Below are 6,576 nucleotides of genomic sequence, written 5' to 3'. Positions count from 1 at the left end.
AGTAAAAGTCATCCGAATTGGAAAGGAAGAAGTAAAATTATTTTAAAGGTAACTACATTACTATTTAACACAAGGTTTTTGTCTCAATCCCAAAGCCCACGTCAATCTTAATGGGTGCTGTGGAAAACAGTGTGGCAGTTCCTCAAAAAATCAAACCTAGAATTACCATATAATCCAGCAATTCCACTTCTGGGAATGTACCCAAAAGAATTGAAAGCAGGGTCTCAAAGAGATATTTGTACAACCTCGTTTGGGGGGAGGGGTGTTTAAGATTTATTTGTTTATTTACTTTAGAGAGAATGGGCAAGAGCACGAGCAGGGGCAGAGACAATCCGAAGCGGACTCCGAGGTGGGGTTTGAGGCCACGACTCCGAGACCAGGGCCGAAACCAAGAGTCCAACACTTAACCACTGTGCCACCCAGGCGCCCGTAGATGCACGTTTATAGCACTATTATCCACAGTGACTAAATCGTGCAGGCAACCCAAGCATCCATTGAGAGATGAATGGATAAGCCAAATGTGGTATATACATAGAACAAAATATTATTCAGCCCTAAAAAGGAAGAAATTCTTCAATATGCTACAACATGGATGACCTTGAGGACATTAGGTTAAGTGAAATAAGTCAGTCACAAAAAGACAAACACTGTAGGATTCCGTTTATAGGAGGTACTTAGAGCAGTCAGAATCATAAAAACAAAGTATAACGGTGGTTTCCAGGGACTGGGGGGAGGGGAGAATGGGGAGTCATTGTTTAATGGGATCGAGCCTGCTTCTTCTTCTTTGGATGGCAAAGAGACGTGAGGAAACTGTCATGGTTGGTAGACGTGTTCCCGGTGTTGAGTGTGGTAATGGTTTCACAGGTGTATTCCTATGTCAAAACCCATCCAGCATACACCATAACTATGTATGCTTTCTTACGCATAATTATACGCTGATAAAACTGTACATAAAGAGGGTATTAGGCCACAACCTATTGAATAAAATAGGAAATCTGTGAGTCAATAATAATATGAATGAGTGAATGAGTAGAAATGATAGATAGGTAGATAGCTAAATAGCTAGATGATAGATAGATAGATAGATAGATAGATAGATAGATAGATAGATGATAGATAGATGATAGATAGATAGATAGATAGATAGATGATAGATAGATAGATAGATAGATAGATAGATAGATAGATGATAGATAGATAGATAGATAGATAGATGATAGATAGATAGATGATAGATAGATAGATAGATAGATAGATAGATAGATAGATAGATAGATAGATAGATAGATAGATAGATAGATAGATAGATAGATAGATAGATAGATAGATAGATAGATAGATAGATAGATAGATAGATAGATAGATAGATAGATAGATAGATAGATAGATAGATAGATAGATAGATAGATAGATAGATAGATAGATAGATAGATAGATAGATAGATAGATAGATAGATAGATAGATAGATAGATAGATAGATAGATAGATAGATAGATAGATAGATAGATAGATAGATAGATAGATAGATAGATAGATAGATAGATAGATAGATAGATAGATAGATAGATAGATAGATAGATAGATAGATAGATAGATAGATAGATAGATAGATAGATAGATAGATAGATAGATAGATAGATAGATAGATAGATAGATAGATAGATAGATAGATAGATAGATAGATAGATAGATAGATAGATAGATAGATAGATAGATAGATAGATAGATAGATAGATAGATAGATAGATAGATAGATAGATAGATAGATAGATAGATAGATAGATAGATAGATAGATAGATAGATAGATAGATAGATAGATAGATAGATAGATAGATAGATAGATAGATAGATAGATAGATAGATAGATAGATAGATAGATAGATAGATAGATAGATAGATAGATAGATAGATAGATAGATAGATAGATAGATAGATAGATAGATAGATAGATGATAGATAGATAGATAGATAGATAGATAGATAGATAGATAGATAGATAGATAGATAGATAGATAGATAGATAGATAGATAGATAGATAGATAGATAGATAGATAGATAGATAGATAGATAGATAGATAGATAGATAGATAGATAGATAGATAGATAGATAGATAGATAGATAGATAGATAGATAGATAGATAGATAGATAGATAGATAGATAGATAGATAGATAGATAGATAGATAGATAGATAGATAGATAGATAGATAGATAGATAGATAGATAGATAGATAGATAGATAGATAGATAGATAGATAGATAGATAGATAGATAGATAGATAGATAGATAGATAGATAGATAGATAGATAGATAGATAGATAGATAGATAGATAGATAGATAGATAGATAGATAGATAGATAGATAGATAGATAGATATAGATAGATAGATAGATAGATAGATAGATAGATAGATAGATAGATAGATAGATAGATAGATAGATAGATAGATAGATAGATAGATAGATAGATAGATAGATAGATAGATAGATAGATAGATAGATAGATAGATAGATAGATAGATGATAGATAGATAGATAGATAGATAGATAGATAGATAGATAGATAGATAGATAGATAGATAGATAGATAGATAGATAGATAGATAGATAGATAGATAGATAGATAGATAGATAGATAGATAGATAGATAGATAGATAGATAGATAGATAGATAGATAGATAGATAGATAGATAGATAGATAGATAGATAGATAGATAGATAGATAGATAGATAGATAGATAGATAGATAGATAGATAGATAGATAGATGATAGATAGATAGATAGATAGATAGATAGATAGATAGATAGATAGATAGATAGATAGATAGATAGATAGATAGATAGATAGATAGATAGATAGATAGATAGATAGATGATAGATAGATAGATAGATAGATAGATAGATAGATAGATAGATAGATAGATAGATAGATAGATAGATAGATAGATAGATAGATAGATAGATAGATAGATAGATGATAGATAGATAGATAGATAGATAGATAGATAGATAGATAGATAGATAGATAGATAGATAGATAGATAGATAGATAGATAGATAGATAGATAGATAGATAGATAGATAGATAGATAGATAGATAGATAGATAGATAGATAGATAGATAGATAGATAGATAGATAGATAGATAGATAGATAGATAGATAGATAGATAGATAGATAGATAGATAGATAGATAGATAGATAGATAGATAGATAGATAGATAGATAGATAGATAGATAGATAGATAGATAGATAGATAGATAGATAGATAGATAGATAGATAGATAGATAGATAGATAGATAGATAGATAGATAGATAGATAGATAGATAGATAGATAGATGATAGATAGATAGATAGATAGATAGATAGATAGATAGATAGATAGATAGATAGATAGATAGATAGATAGATAGATAGATAGATAGATAGATAGATAGATAGATAGATAGATAGATAGATAGATAGATAGATAGATAGATAGATAGATAGATAGATGATAGATAGATAGATAGATGATAGATAGATAGATAGATAGATAGATAGATAGATAGATAGATAGATAGATAGATAGATAGATAGATAGATAGATAGATAGATAGATAGATAGATAGATAGATAGATAGATAGATAGATAGATAGATAGATAGATAGATAGATAGATAGATAGATAGATAGATAGATAGATAGATAGATAGATAGATAGATAGATAGATAGATAGATAGATAGATAGATGATAGATAGATAGATGATAGATAGATAGATGATAGATAGATAGATAGATAGATAGATAGATAGATAGATAGATAGATAGATAGATAGATAGATAGATAGATAGATAGATAGATAGATAGATAGATAGATAGATAGATAGATAGATAGATGATAGATAGATAGATAGATAGATAGATAGATAGATAGATAGATAGATAGATAGATAGATAGATAGATAGATAGATAGATAGATAGATAGATAGATAGATAGATAGATAGATAGATAGATAGATGATAGATAGATAGATAGATGATAGATAGATAGATAGATGAATAGATAGATAGATAGATAATAGATAGATGATAGATAGATAGATAGATAGATAGATAGATAGATAGATAGATAGATAGATAGATAGATAGATAGATAGATAGATAGATAGATAGATAGATAGATAGATAGATAGATAGATAGATAGATAGATAGATAGATGATAGATAGATAGATAGATGATAGATAGATAGGTAGGTAGATAGATAGATAGATAGATGATAGGTAGATAGATAGATGATAGATAGATGATAGATAGATAGATAGATAGATAGATAGATAGATAGATAGATAGATGATAGATAGATAGATAGATGATAGATAATAGATAGATAGATAGATAGATAGATAGATAGATAGATGATAGATAGATAGATAGATAGATAGATAGATAGATAGATAGATAGATAGATAGATGATAGATAGATAGATAGATGATAGATAGATGATAGATAGATAGATAGATGATAGATAGATAGATGATAGATAGATAGATGATAGATAGATAGATAGATAGATAGATAGATAGATAGATAGATGATAGATAGATAGATAGATGATAGATAGATAGATGATAGATAGATAGATAGATAGATAGATAGATAGATAGATAGATAGATGATAGATGATAGATAGATAGATAGATGATAGATAAAAGTCGTATAACACGAAATGTTGGTAGCGGAAGTGTAAATTAAAATAGCCACTTGGGAAGACTCTCGGGCAGTCTCTGCTAAACCCAATAAAGCGAGGTATTCAGGAGTGTGTACAAGGCACTACCTTTTGTGCAAAGGAAGGGGAATACGTAGACACACGTGTGTGCGCATCTACATGTGTGGGGGTGTATCATCTATTTTGCAGATCATCTCCATCTCTAGAAAGATGCCACAGAATTGCGATCGTGATGTTTAGTGCCTCGGGAGAGGGGATCTGAGCACTGAGAGACTAAAGTGGAAGAGAGACTTTTCTCTGAATCCCTTTGTACCTCTTAAATTGTGTGCCGTGCGAATGTATTACTTTTTCCAAAAACAGAGTTTAATGATTCTTTTAAAAGCAAAAAGAAACCTTCTCTAAGGAGCGACTACTCTCTGACCTCACCTCCCACCAAACTGAGCTGCTCACCCACTCCAGAAAGGGGCAGGCAGCATCTGTCCCATACACCTGCTTTTTCCTCTGCCGGGAGCACCCTTCCTTTCCTATCCCCGCTCTGAGGAGCCTCTCTTGTCCGCCAGTCGGCTCGGCTCCCCCTGACTCTCTTCGCTGCTGCAGAAGGCCGCTCCGCGCCCACGCCGCGTTCTGACCCGGCTTGGATCGTTGCCACTTCCTTCCTAAGCTCGCACCTCTGCTATGAGGAGAATTGCTGCCTCCTTTACAGTCGCAACAGAAGCAAAGCCCAGAAAGGAATGTGTCTGACTGTGGGGTCACCACACCTCTCTCCTGAGCAGTAGCATGGGGTTGCCCCTGGCTCGGGCAGCTCTGGGGGGGAAAAGACACTTCCTGAAGCAGCTCATCCCTGCCTGACTCAGGAATTGTCCCCAGACCTCTTCTCTCTCCCTCTTTTTTTTTTTTAAAGATTTTATTTATTTATTTGACAGAGAGAGACAGCCAGCGAGAGAGGGAACACAAGCAGGGGGAGTGGGAGAGCAAGAAGCAGGCTCCCAGCGGAAGAGCCCGATGTGAGGCTCGATCCCAGGACCCTGGGATCACACCCTGAGCCGAAGGCAGACGCTTAACTACTGAGCCACCCAGGCGCCCCCCAGACCTCTTCTCTAAGGACCCCACTGGCCGGAGTAGATCCGCTGGTGGGTTTGACTGGAGGGCAGAGGCAGTTTTTTGACAGAGCACCCCTCTCAACCAGGGACTTTGTTTAAACTCAGTCCTCCCCCAGAGGACATCAGTGGCCCTGGGAAACGCTACTCATGAGATTTTGGCTATTGTAATTTCCCTCTTGTATAATGTCAAGCTGCTGATTTTCTTTTCTCTATACAAAATTTCCTTTGGCCATTATGCAATTGGTGGGCAGCCTGTGGGACTGTCTATGGGGAGCTTCCCCCAAGATTCCCCCCAAGAGAAGCCACTGCTTAATAATTTGGGGACTTTCTGCTAAGATGCCTGTGACCCCAAAGTCTGGGTTCTGAGACTCCTCTGCCTCAGTGGCAGCCTGGTACCGAAGCCTCGGGAGCACCGTCCTGGACTGTGAGGACAGCTCGGAAACCTCCCTGTCTTCCCCCACTCTCCTTAAATCACACGAAGGTAGGAGCAGGAGGAGACCTTAGAAACCATGGAAGGCTCATCCAATCTCTCTTCTCTCCACTTTAGAGTTGAGAAACTGGAGCCCAGAAAGTAAAAAGACTTGCCCAAAGAAACACAGCAAGTTATAATGGTCGAACTAACACTGGGACCTGGGCTTCCTGATTTTTCTTCCCTGTGTTGCCTTTTTCTCCCTTCTTCTATTGCTGGGGCACTGCGGTCTTGAATGTGATAATAAACACCAGTTGAGAAAATGCCTTTCTTTTGACCTGC

The sequence above is a fragment of the Ursus americanus genome, chromosome 17 (assembly GCF_024610735.1).
Source record: "Ursus americanus isolate L20-20 chromosome 17, mUrsAme1.1.p, whole genome shotgun sequence".
In the NCBI taxonomy this organism is placed as follows: Eukaryota; Metazoa; Chordata; class Mammalia; order Carnivora; family Ursidae; genus Ursus; species Ursus americanus.
This window is presented reverse-complemented; position numbering follows the sequence as displayed.